This window comes from Macrotis lagotis, chromosome 3 (assembly GCF_037893015.1).
Source record: "Macrotis lagotis isolate mMagLag1 chromosome 3, bilby.v1.9.chrom.fasta, whole genome shotgun sequence".
Lineage (NCBI taxonomy): Eukaryota > Metazoa > Chordata > Mammalia > Peramelemorphia > Peramelidae > Macrotis > Macrotis lagotis.
In genome coordinates this window covers 201,488,524-201,505,720 of record NC_133660.1, presented here as the reverse complement: position 1 = coordinate 201,505,720, position 17,197 = coordinate 201,488,524, and the positions used below count along the sequence as shown (strand labels likewise).

The 17,197-nt window shown below is 34.4% G+C and overlaps 1 pseudogene; it reads left to right on the top strand.

Moving 5' to 3' along the window:
* Nucleotides 1–10,036: 10,036 nt before the first annotated feature.
* LOC141519298 (claudin-6-like) lies at nucleotides 10,037–16,990 on the top strand (annotated as a pseudogene).
* The last annotated feature ends 207 nt before the right edge of the window (nucleotides 16,991–17,197 follow it).

The window sequence follows — 17,197 nt, the reverse complement described above, 5'->3', positions numbered from 1 at the left end:
TTAGATCATTATATATTACATGAAACATAGAGGAATTGGGGATAACAAGGAATAAAATAGAACGTAAGTTTAAGTCTCTTAATGATATTTTACTTTTCCCACACCCCTCAATGCTTCTAATAGGCTTTTCAGGTTTGGGAAATATTTTCTATTCTTTTTTATGCTCTTTTTTATTATCATGAATTGGATAGGCATCAGAAAACATAATCATTTCCATATAGTAAAAATAAAACAAAAAAGAGGATTATATGAAACCACAAATATATATATTGTTCAATTTTTAAAAAGTACAATAAATTTAAGGTCTCAGTCCTAAAACTATTCATTATGCTCACTTCAATGTGATTTTTAAAAACTATCTTACTATGTTCTTTTCTTTTTTTTTTGAGGGAAAGACATGACTATTACTGCTGATTTCCCCAAATTCTTACCATTCACAAAAAAGTGTTCCACTGTAATATATAGGTATAGTCACTAAATGAAACATTCACATATTGATCAGATCTGAATATGTATCTCTCATTCACTCCCTCTCTGCTAAAATGTAGGATCCATGGGATAGCTAGGTGGTGAAGTGGATAGAGCACTGGCCCTGGAGTCAGGAGGACCTGAGTTCAAATTCAGCCTCAGACATGTAATAATTACTTAGCTGTGTGGCCTTGGGCAAGCCACTTAACCCCATTGCCTTGCCAAAAACCCCCAAAACTAAAAAAAAATAGGTAGGATCCATGCTTCATGTCCTGTCTTCTGGAGTCATTGTTGTTTGTTGCATTGATCAGAGTGTGGAAGACTCTTTCAAAGATTAATCATCTAATATTATGGTAGCCATGCTGACTTCAAGAGTCAAGCTTGGCATCAGAAGGAAAATGAAATTATCTTAGGGTAGAACATGGAGCATTGTCATAATGAAGAGAAATTAGATTTTACAAAGGTTGCAAAGAGGCTGATTTAAGTTTAATGTATGGAAAAGCATCCTCAAAATTATGTTTTTTAAAAATTAGAATAATTTACTTCAGAAAGTATATAATTCTTCTTCAATGGAAGTCTTCCAAGAGCTGGTTAAAAGTTTGAGGGAACACTGTAGAGACACCCCTCCTTTCAGACACAGTTTGAACTAAATGGCTTCTGAGATTCCTCTTAATTATGATATTCTATGAAACCTCTCTACATTGATTATAAGGAGATGGGATTACAATTTTCTTCTATTCTCTCAAGCAGCAGAGAAAGATCCAGAGTGGTAGGTAATAGGGAATGGAAGCCCCTGTACATAATAATACTGCAAAATTTCTTGTCTGAAATCCTTGACTTGTTCAATGAAATGAAGATATTTATACATCACATTGATTTAGAGGTACCAACAAAAGGGTTGAAATGAAATGATAGTAAGAGTAAAGAACAGAGAGGAAAAATAACCCATCAGCAAAATAGTGTCCCTGACAATCAATAGGTTCTAATGTAAAAATAAATAGAATGAAATAAAAATAAATTTCTTCATAACAATTTTGTTTTGAGAAAGTTAAGTTCTGGAGATGAATCTCATAATTAAAATGCATTTCTTTAATATATATATATATACATATATATATATATATACATATATAGTACATTTTGTAAACTGAAAAATTTGTATTTTTACTAAAGTGGTAGAATTTCAGATAACATTTAAAGCTGGGAGAAAAAATTTAGAAAATATCCAGTTCTTTTGCCTTAAATTTTAGATAAAGAAACTGAAGCAATGAAATGACTTGCTTAAGGGCACACACATTCTAAGAATTGAGCTGAAGAATGCTTCTTTTTACTCTAAATGAATTGCTCTTTTTATGTTACCACATTTTGATTCAATATCATACCACTGACATTTAGTATAACATCAGCAACAAAAATAAAACAAAGTTTGCTTCCTGATTCTTATATTTGAAAGTATATATCAAAGCTATCCCCAATAAGATGAATTAATTCAGCATGTGTATGGTTTCACTTAAAAGCACAAACTGAATTTGAAAGAAAAATAAAATGAAAATATTGTGTAATACAAAATGAATTTGTCTTTACTCTTTCCTAATCGTTCTCTGATATTTCCTCCAATCTCTTTCCCAAACCACATACCCCTAACCAATTTGTGTGCTCTCCATAACAAGAACTTGGTTGAATTTAATGCAAAGAAAACAGGATGAGGCATCATTTGCTAGGATCCTTTCCTTCCTCGATATGTGACTTTGGCCAGATCTCTGAATCTTCTAGAGTCTTGGTTTCTTCAGCTGTAAAAATGAGAGTATGAATCAGTAACAATTTATCAATCAATCAGCATTATTAAATTCTTACTTCAGTGGAGGTACTATCCTTTATACTCTGGATTCTAGATCAAAAATGAAACATAAGTGTCCTCAATGAGTTTGCACTTTATTGAGTAGGATGTCTACCCTTTTTGCTTCATGGAATTGTTAGGAGGATAAAAAAAAAGACAATGTCTATTGATTTTGATTTCTAATAATATAGAATTGCAAGATATCAAATAACCTGAAGCAAACTCTGAATTTTGGTTTAACAATGTTTAGAGAGCTGTTTTCTACCTAGAATTTAGATAAAAACTCCTTGAATAAACAAGGTCTCAATGGTCCTGAATAACAAATCCATAGTCTCTTACTCTATTATTATATTTTTTTATTCCTTTGGGTCTTAAAAGGCTTTTCGGGAGTTCTTTTGCATTAAAATGCATGTACCTTTCATGGAGTAGCGGAAAGAGCATTGGAAACCAGGTTTAGGAAAGAGGATTCTGGTTTCAGCTCTAAACTAACTAGCTATGTGACCTTGGAAAGTCAATTCCCTGGAATGATTTCTCTGTAAAATGAGTGATGAGAAACAGCTTAACAAACTGTGGTATAGAAATATAATGCAACATTGGTGTGCTCTAAGAAATAATTCAGGGAATTAAAAATGAAGAATTCAGGGAAACTTGTAAAGATTCCTATAGAAGTTCTCATAGAAAAAATTAATAGAATCAGGAGAACAATTTACAATGCTTAAAGGAAAATAGCATGAAAAGACATTGCAATTCTCAGCAATATAGTGAGTAATCAATATTTCAAAGGTCAGATGATGAAACATCCTTCTTTCTCTTCCCCAGAGAGGTGAGGGACTACAGATGCAGTTTGTGACATTCATTGTCAGATTAGGCCAATGCATATATTCAGTCTGTTTAACTGTAGTTTTTAGTTAAGAAACTCCTAAAGAGAGAGAATGGAATCAATGGGGGGTGGGGGAAATAGGATGGAGGGAAATACAGTTAGCAAAGCAACTGTGGGGAAAAGAAATTGAAACAAGTTTCTCTGATAAAGACCTCATTTCTCAAACATAGAGAATTGAGTCAAATCTATTAAAAAATAAATCATTCCTCAATTGATAAATGATCAAAAGATAAGAAAAGTTTTCAGATGAGGTTATCAATGCTATCTACTTCAATCATTTTTGAAAATGTCCTAACTCACTATTAATAGGGAAAATGTGGGTTGTAACAATACTGGAACAATACCTTTTAGATTGGCTAATAGGACTGAAAGAGAAAAGGACAAATATTGGAGGGGATGGAGGAAAACTGAGACTTTAATGCACTATTGGAGGAGTTGGGAAAAGATTCAGCAATTCTGTAGAGCAATTTGGAACTGTGGAACTGTGCCCAAAGAGTATAAAACCATGCCTACTCTTTAAGCTACCCATGTCACTAACCAGGTCTCCAGGTCTACATTCCAGAAAATTTGGAAAACTGGAAGGAAAAGGGCATATATATATATATATATATATATATATACATATATATATATATATATGAGTATATATATATATATACATATATATGTAAAGATATTTATACAAACTCTTTTCTGGTGGCAAGGAACTAAAAATAGAGGGGATGCCCCTCAGATAAGGAATGGTTAAACAAATTGTAGCATGTAATTAAGATGAAATCCTATTCTGTTATAAGAAAAGATGAACAATATACTCTGGATAAAAAACTTACATGAGCAGATTCAATGGGAAATGTATTATATACAAAGTAACAGCAATGTTGTAGGATGATTATCTGTGAAGGACTTACCTTTTCTCAGCAATGCTGTGACCCTAAGAGAACTCTGAAGGATAAAGACTATGATAAAGAATACTTTCTATCCCAAAGCTAGAGCTGATGGTGTCTGAATATAGATTGAACTATACTTTTTAAAACTATTTTTCTTGAGATTTCTCTTTTGGGGGGGTTATATTATTTTTACATCATGACTATTGTGATAATATTTTTCATGACCACATTTTATTTTTTGGTTTTCTGCAAAGCAATGGGATTAAGTGACTTGCCCAAGGTCATGCAGTTAGGCAATTATTAAGTGTCTGGTGTCAAATTGGAACTCAGGTCCTCCTACCTCTAGGGCCAGTGCTCTATTCACTGTACCACCTATTTGCCCATGACTACACATTTTAAATCCCTATCAAATAACTTGGTTTCTCAATAAAGAGGAGTGGGGAAGGAGGAAGGGAGAGAATTCAGAATTTAAAGTTTTAAAAGTGGATTTTAAATTTATTTTTGCATGTAAATGGGAAAAAATAAAATAAAATGAAAATAAAATAAATTAAAATAAATTCCTGTTATAGTGAGAGGAGGTACAAGTCAGAAAAAGAGAATATAGAACTCAAGAGTTTAAAAAAATTACATTTTTTCATGTAATTGGGGGAAAAATAAATATTATTAAAAAGAAAGTGATAAGTAAACAAAAAATATTTATTTAAAAAAAACAAAATAAAATAAAAGAAGCTGGGCTAAATGATTGTTACATTCCCTATTAGCTCTGAAATAACATCCTAAACTAAGGCTTAATTCTTCAGTGATGACAATGGCATGATTTCTTAAGACATCTAGTTATTTACCATCCAATTGTATTCATTTCTAGTTTCTCTTAGTTCTCCTTAATGCCCCAGTGTCAATCCCTCCCCACCCCCTCCTGCTTTTCCATTTTTGTGTGTGTTTGTGTGTTTTGCCTTTCCCTATTAGATTATAAGCATCCTGATGGTGGGGGCTATTTTTTTCTCCTTTATATTTGTATCTCTAGCCTTAACATTTTTCCTGGCATCCCAAAGGAGTTTAATAAATATTTATTGACTGATTGACAAGGAATCAATAGCATATTTAAGTCCTTTACCTAATTGGCAGGGACCTTCTGAGGAAAAAAAGAATATAATAGGGTATTTTGAGAAGTGAAACAAAATGAGCTATCTCAGGTATTTTGCTTTACTCTTTTTAGGGATGAAGATTAGATATCAATTATTTGAAAAATTAAGAATGAAAAATAGAGGGGCAGCTAGGTGGCGCAGTGGATAGAGCACCTGCCCTGGAGTCAGGAGTACCTGAGTTCAAATATGACCTCAGACACTTAATAATTACCTAGCTGTGTGGCCTTGGGCAAGCCACTTAACCCCATTGCCTTGAAAAAAACAAGAGTGAAAAATAAAATAATATAAAATAAAGTTTAATTTAGAAATGACTAAAGAGTAAAATCATCTACCATCCTTCCTTCTAGTCTATTTTCAGTGCCAATGAAAATAACTGGTATAAATTATGAGCTTCTTAAAAAACTCCAAAAAAAATAAAGTTTCCTTGCCTTTCATTAGGAGAATAACTGTCAAAATCATTCAATAAGAATTTATTAAGTGCCTACTATGTGCTTGGTACTGGTGAAATAAAAAACATACAAGCAACTAAAAAAATCCCTTTTTTTAGAATTCACTAATTAATGGGTGAGATAATATGAGAACAAGGTATCAATGTACATGTACACTTGTACTTTTTTGGGTCAAGGAACACTGAGATGAAATTGCAGTCTTTTGCTAATTGAAATTATTCTAATACTTCTTTTAGTTTATCTTTTCTTTACCAAGGAAATGTATCTTCAGACTAGGAAAGATAAACCAAATGTTTTTTTTCTTTTTTAATGAAATTTTTTAAGAATTTATTTAAGGCAATGGGGTTAAGTGACTGGCCCAAGGTAACACAGCCAAGTAATTATTAAGTGTCTGAATTCACATTTGAACTCAGGTCCTCCTGACTCCAGGGCCAGTGTTCTATTCACTGAGCCACCTAGCTGCTCCCTTTTTAATGAAATTTTAGAGTCATTGAAAAAATGAAATTATGTAAATAGCTTTGTAACACTATTTCCCTCCTTACTGATACTCCCTCTCCTACTGTGTCTTTCCACAGTCTGCCCAGAATACCTGTATGAATTCCTTTTCTCTTTGAAATCTCTTGTTCATTCATTTCAGTCATGCCTGAGTCTTTATGACCCTCATTTGAAATTTTCTTGGTAAAGATACTGAAGTACTTTGATCTTCCTGCTCATTTTACAGATGAGAAAACTGAGATTGAGTTGAGTGATTTGTCCAGGGTCACTTAACTAGTAAGTGTTTGAAGCTGGATTTGAATTCAAGTCTTCCTGACTCTAGGCTCAGGGGTCTATCCACTATTTCCCTAGTTGACTTCTTGGAATCACCAGTTACTTTAATGACTAGCTCAGGTGTTGCTTCTTTTGAGAGGTTTTTGTTAAAGATCCCCATTATTAAGTGATATTTCATTATATATATATATATATATATATATGATTTATTTTCCAATTATATACAATAGTAGTTCTTACTTATCATTTTTTGTAAAGTTTTGAATTTTACAGTTCCCCCCACCTTCCTTTCCCTCTCTCCCCGCCCTCAGAAGACAATCTGATAATCTATATAGTGTTTCCATACTATGCATTGATCAAAATTGAATGTGTTGAGAGAAAAAATATCCTTGAGGAAGAAATAAAATATTAGAGATAGCAAAATTATGTAGTACATAAGACAAATTTTTTAAAAATTGAAGGTAATACTCTTTGGTCTTTGTTTAAACTTCACAGTTTTTTCTTTGGATACAGATGGTAATCTCCATCACAGATAGCCCCAAATTGTGCCTGATTGTTGCACTGATGAATGAGCAAGTGCCTTAAGGTTGATCATCATCCCCATGTTGCTGTTAGGGTATACAATGTTCTTCTAGTTCTGCTCATCTCACTCAGCATCAATTCATGCAAGTCCCATCTCCCCCCCCCCGATTTCTAATAAAACAATAGTATTATAACTCATACATATACCATAATTTGTTCATCCATTCCCCAATTGACAGACATCCCCTCTATTTCCAGTTTTCTGCTACCTCAAACAGAGCTGCTATGAATATTTTTGTACAAGTGATAATTTTACCCTTTTTCATGATCTCTTCAGGTAGAGACCCAGTATTGGTATTGCTGGTTCAAAGGGAATGCACATTTTTGTTGCTCTTTGGGCATAATTCCAAATTGCTCTCCAGAAAGGCTGGATGAGTTCACAGCTCCACCAACAGTGTATTAGTGTCCCAGATTTCCCATATCCCTTCCAACACTGATCATTGAATCTTCTGGTCATATTGACCACTCTGAGAGTTGTGTGGTGGTACTTCAGAGATGCTTTAATTTGCATTTCTCTAATCAGAAATGATTTAGAGCAATTTTTCATATGACTATAGATAGCTTTGATTTCCTCATCCTCAAATTGTTTTTGCATATTCTTTGACCATTTGTCAGCTGGGGAATAAGCTATGAGGCTTTTTTTTTATTTTGAAGGATTTATTTTTAGGTTTTTGCAAGGCAAACGGGGTTAAATGGCTTGCCCAAGGCCACACAGCTAGGTAAGTATTAAGTGTCTGAGACCAGATTTGAACCCAGGTACTCCTGACTCCAGGGACGGTGCTTTATCCACTACGCCACCTAGCCACCCCTAGGATTTCTTTTTTAAAATTTATTAATTTACATATTTATTTTATATTGTTGCAATAATCTTGTGAAAGTAATCATAATCCCCCCTACCCTGAAAAGGGTGAGAAACCTCAAGAATAGTGAGAGAGAAAAAAAATATACTTCAGTCTGTGTTCAGATTCCAACAGCTCTGTCTCTGGGATGAGTTGCCTCTTTTTAGCATAAGTCCACCAAAGAAGTTGCTTCAGCATTTTTCCCACAGTTGCTATCACTAGCTATATTTACTTCAACCCTATTCCTTTCCACTCCCATTTTTTCTATTCTCTCTCTCTCTCTCTCTCTCTCTCTCTCTCTCTCTCTCTCTCTCTCTCTCTCTCTCTCTCTCTCCTTTCACCCTGTCCCTATTCAGAAGTGTATTATATCTGAGTACCCTCTCCCACAATCTTTCCTCTCTTCTATCACATATCCCCCCCCTTCCCTCCCCGCTTTCCTCCTTATCTCACCTCTTTCATCTCATTTTTCTCTAGGGTAAGATAGATTTCTATACCCGATTAAGTGTGTATGTTTTTTCCTCTCTGAGCCATTTCTGATGGCTCATTCCCCCTCACCTTCCCCCATTCCATTGTAAAACCTTCTTCTTGACTCCTATGTGAAATATCTTAGCCCCTTCTTCCTCTCCTTTCCTTTCCTCCCAGTACTTTTCTTTATCACTCATTGACTCTATCTTTTTACTATATTATACCATCACATTCAGCTCTTTCTTGTGCCTTATTTATATACGCCCTTTCTAACTGCTCTTATGAATGAAAAAGTTCACATGAGTTATCAGTATCTTCTTCCCATGCAGAAATACAAACAGTTCAGCATCATTAAGTTCTTCATAATTAGTCCTTCTTATCTGCCCTCTCTGTGTTTTACCTGAGTCCTGTACTTGGAGATCAAACTTTCTGTTCAGCTCTGGTTGTTTCAATAGGAAAGTTCGAAAGTCCCCTGTTTCACTGAAAGTCCATCTTTTCTCCTGAAAGAGGATGTTCATTTTTGCTAGGTGGTTGATTCTCGATTGTAAACCAAGATCTTTTGCCTTCTGGAAAATCATATTCCCAGCCCTACAAGCCCTCAATGTAGATGCTGCCAGATCATGTGTAATCCAGAATTGCTTGTTCCTGGAAGCTTTTAGTATTTTCTCTTTGCCTTGGGAATTCTGGAGTTTGGCTATAATATTCCTGGGAGTTTTTCTTTTGGGATCTCTTTCAGGAGTTGGTCAGTGAATTCCCTCAATTTCTATTTTTACTCTCTGTTTCTAAGATCTCAGGGCAATTTTGCTGTATTATTTCTTGAAAAATGAAATCTAGACTGTTTTCCTGGTCATGACTTTCAGGTAGCCCAATAATTTTTAAATCATCACTTCTGGATCTGTTTTCAAGATCAGTTTTTTTTTTTCAATAAGATATTTCACATTTTCTTCTAATTTTGGGGGGGGGGTACAGTTTTATATTTTTTCCTGGGTTCTAGCAAAGTCATCCGCTTCCTTTAGTTCCATTATGCATTTGAAGGAGTTATTTTCTTCAGAGAGCTTTAAATCTTCTTTTCCAGCTGGATAATTCTGCTTTTTAAGGCATTCTTCATTTCATTCACCTTTTGTGTTGCTTTTTTTCCATTTGTCCTAAACTGGTTTTTAACATATTATTTTCTTCAGTATTTTTTTGTATTTCTCTCACCAAGTTACTGACTTGGATTTCATGATTTATTTGCATTGCTCTAATTTTTCGTCCAATTTTTCCTCTACCTCCTTTACCTCCTCTAGCCTGAGACTATTTTATATTGCTCTTGAAGGTTTTAGATACAGAAGCTTTGATTTTTGTCATCTTCTGGGTATATATTTTGGTCCTCCATTGGACCAAAGTAATTTTCTATGGTCCAGTTCTTCTTTTTCTGTTGTTTGCTCATTTCCTCAGCCTGACTGATTTAACACACTTCCAAGGCTTTGGGATTTTTTTGGGGGGGGACAATCCACAAGGATCTTAATTCCTCCAAGGTTTTTTGAGAGGCTTCAGGCTCTCCCTTCTGCCCTGGAGCTGTGAGGAGGGTTGCTGCTCAGCTATGGTACTGTGGAAGCCAAACTGCAACCTGGATCTGAGTGAGGACAAACAGCAGAGTCCTTCCCTGGGGAAGAGCAGAGAGATTTCTTCAGTCTCCCTAACCCCCTTGCCATCTATCGACTGAGAGATCTAGACATGCTGGGTAGCTCTGCCAACTTTCACTGCAAGTTGTCACCACAATGCTGTTCTGAGGTTGGAGCCCCTCTCTGCACTCATGCTGGTGCAGCAGGATTCTCTCACCACCCCTTCTGGCTGTTCCCAATGACTAAACCAACCCTTCCATCATGGACCCAGGCATCCAGTCTGGCTGTGCTGCACTGCAGCTGTCCTGTGGCTTTTCCCAACCCTGGTCCCAGTGGAACAGACCTGCCCCGGAGATCTTCTAAGTTTTCTTGGACTGGGAAATTGTATCACTCAGTCTTTCTGTATGTGTTCTGCCCCTCTAGATTTTGGCTAGCGTCATAATTTGAAGACTTTTGTAGGCTTTTGGGGGAATGAGTTCCTGGGAATTCCTGCCTTCATGATGCCATCTTGGCTCTAGGAATTCCTGTCATCACACCCCAAACTTTGAGGTTTTAAGCAGTGAGGAAGGATATAGGGGTAGAGTTTATTTTGAGATGACACTCTACAAGAGTGGACTAGCTTCTCAAAGAAAGACAAGCCCATTTCATCTTTTTCATAAATATTTTGTGTGTACTGTTTTATATAATATTTTTGTCTACATGTGTCATGCCTCCCCTTCTCATCATTACTCCCCCCCCCAATATACAATACTTGGATGAAGGAACAATTTGATTTCTTATTTTTTTTCCTCTAGCACCTAGCATGGTAAGTGCTACTATATAAATGATAGTAGAATTGAATTCTATATAAATGTTAGGAAATGAAAATTGTGTTAAATAGAACACCTAGGTCCATAAAGTGAGTGCAAGTCACCATGACTGGATTGTTTTCTAATGAATAATATGTAGAATCAAAATAGAGTATTAAAGGAGCTTGCAATTTTGAATCTCAAGTCACTGTTGGTACATGGAAAAATCATGAGAAGAGATCTTTGCTCTACTTTCTCTACTCCCCTCCATCTGAAAGAGGTTGCTGTATGGATTTTGGGGGAATCTCTGAAATAGTGGGAAAAGAGAAGGGAAATCTGGAGAAAAGATCAGAGATTTGAGAGAAAAATAGAATGATCAGGGGGATGAAGCCTGCTTAAAAACCTCACTCATTTGAAAAGAAATGAACAGAGATCTCCAAAGACAGAAGAAACAATAAGAAAAAGTCAAAGAAAGCTAGCCCATTATAAAGAAATAATATGCTAAATAGAAAAAAACCAAAATTCTCCAGTCAAAAAAGGGAATTGTCTGATCTCAGAATAATAGTAGAAAAATCCAGAATGCTTTGAAAGAGAAAAAACATTTTAAAATAATACATAAGAATGGAATTAGGTCAGAAATCAAAATATTCAATTAAGAATTAAAAAGGAGCAACAGTCTGTATAATTTAGAAGATTCAATGAAAATTTTACCAAAGATATTGAGGCAGAGAGAAAGACAAAGACAGAGAGAGAGAGAGAGAGAGAGAGAGAGAGAGAGAGAGAGAATATATATGAAAGATGGAACACAAAAAATATAGAAATAAAAAATAAATTTGTCAGAAGACAAAGGCAACAACTTTGAAAGAGCCCATGAAATATAGAAGCCAAAGCAACTAGTTTTTTAGCTTTTGACATAGGAGATAAACAGAATATTATTAAATAAACAAAATAATATTTGAATAAACAGAACTATATTAGGCATTATAGGTCTCTTAGAGGCCTATAATACTTAATAACATGATAAAATTAAAAACAACTAAGCAAAAATAAACCTAATACCATAAGTATAAAATGCAGGAAAAGAATCAGGATACAAACAAAGTTCTGATTTCTTGAGTCGGCACTAGAGAATCAAACAATGCTTCCATTGTATGAGAGAATAAAATTAATACTTTAAATTAAAAAATAAACAAGACACTCTGAAGCTTCTGCTCTTAAGGACAATTAATTATAATAATCCAGGAATACTCAAAAGTCAAAATAATTCAAAGAAGAGGGTGTAATAGTGCATTCCAAAAAGCAAGAGTTAAAATTACAACTCAAAATATCATCCTAAATATGTCAGAAAGGAATCAACTTTCAGTTTTGATTATCATTTCTACAGGTTTTGTTGTTTTTCATTTTATCTATCTTCTAATTTTAAATATTTCCTTTTTAAGGTTGGTTTTGTGCTCATTTATTGATTTTATATTATTTGCTTTGTTTTTCCTCTTTTAATATTCTATATGTGTGAATGTATATATGCACATATACATGTATATTAGATATGTAAACATAGATTGCATGTATATGTAATCATACATAAGAATTCTTATAGCTGTAGAAATTTAGACTATATTGTCAGACCTGGAAAAATGATAGGCATAGATATGGAGTGATCTCAAGGTTACCAGGAAAAACTCCAAAGGTCAAAGAAACACCCATGCTACTCTTTAACAATTTTCTTTTGTTAATGGCCAAAATCTTTTTCACAAATCTCAAAAATGCATATAAGACTCAGTGAAACACAGTGACAAATTCATGCTAAAGTGTAAATGAGAAATATCAGAGAAATTACTAGAAAAGGTTTTGGTAATAGAGAGTAGGAAGAGAACATAAAGATACTAAGTACCTGAAGAAGAAAGGACATTATTTCTTGTGAACAAGGGAAAAGGTAAAGAAGAAACTGGCAAAGAAAAGCTTTGTTCACTTCATTTTTGTTTACAACTGGTAATGAAAAATAAGAGAAAAATAGGACAGCAGGATACAAGTTAGAAAGATATGACTGATGAAAGAATAATAATAATTATTAATTTTATAATTTAAAATATTAATAATGCTACCTGCTGTTATTATATCTGCTAAATTATGATAGCAATTATTAACTATAATAATAGCATCTAGGATTTACAGATTTAAGATTTGTAGATTTATAGATTTAAGATTTGCAGAGCACTTTAAATATGTTTTCCCATTTGATCCTTACAACAGTCCTAGGAGGTAGGTGATATCACTATGTCCATTTAAAAAATAAGAAAACTGAAGTTGAGCAAGCTTTAATGACTTTCCTGGGGCCATGAAGCAAACATCTGAGATAGAATTTGAACACAGGTTTTACTGACCATCTCTCTATCTACTGGATCACCTAACTACTAGTGAGGAAATAGTTTAATATAGTCAGGTGATAAGGTCATAGAATCAAGTTTTAAAGAAGAAAGGAAACTTGGAGATAATGAAAAAAATGAACAATTATCAAGTGAGACCTTGAAAGCAAATAAAAAAACCCAAAACTGACAAAAATGAAGGGTCACTAAAGTTATTTGTTATGCAAATACCACAAAGAAGAAACACAAGAAAGATGATTAAGATAATTGAAAAAAAAGATTAATGGAATAAATTTTCACATGTTCAAAGTCTGTTGTTACTTTTGCCAAGAAATTGAACTGATGGATAAAAGAAAACAAAGATGGATCAAGCTACCAAAAAAGGACCTAAGGGGCCAAGATTTAATTTTAGTTTAAAAACCAAGAACTGAGAGAATATACCATGGGCTAAATCCTATAATACCTTATGAGTGAATCAATATATTTTTTTTTCTGAGGGATAATACCCTTGGAAGTCTTGGAAATGGGAGAGAAGAGATAAGATACTCAGGAACTAGAGATATGGTCCAAAAGAATAAACAAAATTATTCCTATGTGCAGGAAAACATGAGAATTTGTTAGAAAAATCTCAGGGGTTAGTAAAAGAAATTGAAACAATAAATATTTTCACTGAAGTAGCAAAATTCAAAATAAATTAACAAAATCATCATTTCAACATATTAATAGCAAACTTTGGGAGAAAGTAATAGAAAAAAATCATTTTTAAAATAACTACACATGGGGCAGCTAGGTGTTGCAGTGGATAGAACACTGGCCCTGGAGTCAGGAGTACCTGAGTTCAAATCTGATCTCAGACACTTAATAATTACCTAGCTGTGTGGCCTTGGGCAAGCCACTTAACACCATTTACCTTGCAAAATCCTAAAAAAAAAAACCAAACCACATAAAAAACCTACACAATTCATAAAAATATCTTGAAATCAATCTACTTCACTGTATGATTAAAATATAATAACAAAACTTATCTAAAGAAATAAAGGATGAAAGATAATTTTAGGTATATTTCTGCTCATGATTGAGCATTATTCTTTTTAAATTAGCTTACAGATGTAATTCTATGCCAATAAAATAAAAAAAGGAATGATTTAAAGAACTAAATGAAATGATTACAAAATTAATTTGGAGGTCTAGAAGGTTAAAAAAATCTCAAATACAATGATGAAAAGAAAACAAATAGGAATGCAGGGAGAATAGCATTCCAGAACTCAAACTGGATCACAAAATAGCAATTAAAAAATTCGTTTTACAAACTAAAAAATAGATAAGTAGATCAGTAGAAGACTAGATAATTAAGAGTTAGAAAAGAATTGAGACTCAATAATCCAGTAAGCTATAAATGCAAAACCAAATTACTTGGAGAACTCTTCTTTTGAAAATAACTTCAGAGAAAATTGGAAAATAGGTTGACAAAAAATAGGTTTAAACCAGCATCCTATACCATATACAATTACTAAGTCAGTTTTATAATAAAAGGAAACATGTTTTTAAATGAAGATATCTATCAATTGTGCTCAGGAGAATTTTTTGGAAGCATTTGGAGGTAAGCTCAGGATCACTGATTATCTGAGGTTGGATTTGAACTTAGGTCCTATTGATTCCTCAGTCAGTGCTCCATCCATTGTGACACATATCTGCCACTTGGAGTAGAATTTTAAATCTATCAAAAGGTACAAGTAAAATATAAAAGGAATTATTTAAATTTTTTAAAAACTGTTTACATGAAAATAAGTTTTTTTTAAAATAAAATCAATATAGTTAGGCTATGAAAGAAAATTTATTTGGTAGTAAAGAGTTAAGAACAGTTTACATTAATTATTTAATGGCCAGATAAACTGTGGTACATGGATAGAATATAATTGTCCTGAAAAATGATGACTATGAAGAATTCAGAGAAACAAGAAGATATATTTGACCTGAAGCAGAATAAAGTGAATAGAATTAGTCAATAATGTATTTGGTGAATATAACTTTGTAAACAGAAAGGACAAGTCAAAAATAAGCATTGTAAAATTATAATGCATAAATACAGTCTTGTTGAAGAGTTGAAAAACCATCCCTCCATTCCCTGAAGAGGTGGAAAAGAGGGTTATGGATGTGGGTTATTTATATTGTATTACATGGTCAATATTTTGAACCTAAGGGCAGCTAAATGATGCAGTGGGTAGAGTGCTTGTCCTAAAGTCAGGAGGATCTGAGTTCAAATGTGACCGCAGATATTGTGCGAACTTGGGCAAGTCACTTAACCATGATTGCCTCGCATCTAGGCTATTTCCAGTCATCCTGATTCATATCTGGCCACTGAACACATATGTCTCTGGAGTAGAAAGGTGAACTTGGTGGCTTGGTACAACACTACTCACTCAAATACAGTTCATGTGCATGTCATGGCATCACCTTCCTGATGTCATAGTCTTAAAAAACAAAGGATAAACAGCATCTATATAGTTAACATGTAGGTTGGTTGTCCTGAATTTCTTTCTTTCTTGTTAATCTTTATATCATGGAATGTCTCTTTGGATAAGGGAGAAAGGAGATTGCATTACCAAATGAATATAACTTAAGGTTAAAAGATAATAATTAAAATATTAAAAATTATGAATAATAAAAATTATCACATGATATAAGTTGTATAGGTAGAATCCCAGTTTTCTAAAAGGAAAGTGGTTAATTTTCATAAACAGTTTGTCTTCCATTCCTGGCTAAATTCTACAGTGCATTATTAAGTAGATTGCTTATAAGAACTATTAGAAAGGTAAATAATAATTACTTTAAGCCATTAAGAACAATGCCAGACTGATTTAATTTTCTTTATAAACAGTTTTGCTACATTGGTAGGACAAGGGAATGCCCCAGACGTGATACACTTAGATTTTACAAAGACATTTGACAAAATCTCTCATAATATATTCCTACAGGCTATGAATGAAAAGGCTATGTAGTAGTATAGTTGCATAAATTCTGAGTTAGAGCAATGAGTTGAAACTGTAAGATGTCACTGATAACACTAAATGTAGAGTTACAAACCAGTGCAAAACATTAATTGTTCAAATACAGAACTCTGAAAATAGATTCATAGAGAATTTTTAGTTGATTCAAAACTTAAAGAATAGCTAGTATAGATATTCTTCCCTGATCTCTGGCTGCTCTGGTTTCTTTCTGAAGCAGGTCTTCTCTAAGCCATCAATCACGGCTTCTGCCAGCCCCCAGATCCTGGGCATGATTCTTTCATTACTGGGCTGGGTAGCATCTATAGTGTCCTGTGCCATGTGGAGAATCACAGCTTTCATTGGTAATAACATTGTGGTGACCCAGGTGATATGGGAAGGCCTCTGGATGACTTGTGTGGTCCAAAGCAACAACCAGTTGCAATGTAAGGTGTATGATTCCATGCTGGCCCTGCCTCAAGACCTGCAGGCTGCTAGAACCCTTACTGTCATCACTCTGCTATTGGGTCTGGTGGGCCTGCTGATCTACCTTCCTGGGGGCAAGTGTACTACGTGTATTGAAGACAAGGAACCAAGGGTTCACCTAGTGCTGACTTCAAGGATCATTTTCATCATCTCAGCTATCCTGCTCCTGATCCCTCTATGCTGGAAAGTCCACGTGATCATCAGGGTCTTCTACAACCCTGCAGCAGCTGAGGCTCAAAAACGGGAGTTGGGGCACAGCCTATATGTAGACTGGGCAGGTGCAGGCCTTTTTCTACTAGTTGGGGCTTATTGTGCTGCACTTGCCCTTCAGGGAGCTCAAGGAGTACAAGCCATTATGTGGCTCGATACTCTGCTTCTGCTCCTCCTACAGGGCCCCCCCCCACCCCGAGGTCCTTCTGAATACCCAACCAAGAATTATTTGTGAATATGGAAGGAAGGAGAGGGAAAGGAAAGTCAACAAATGATTTCCTAAGGTAAGGAAGGTCCTCTTTCCTCTGCTTCCCTCTCAAGACGAATCTACAGGTGACCCTGTCAGTCTTGAGATTTTTGGTTTTCTTTTTTAAACCCCTTGGATAACTGAACCAAGAAGATGACTCCATATCCCTTCCTGGTGTTTACTGCTGCTACTGAT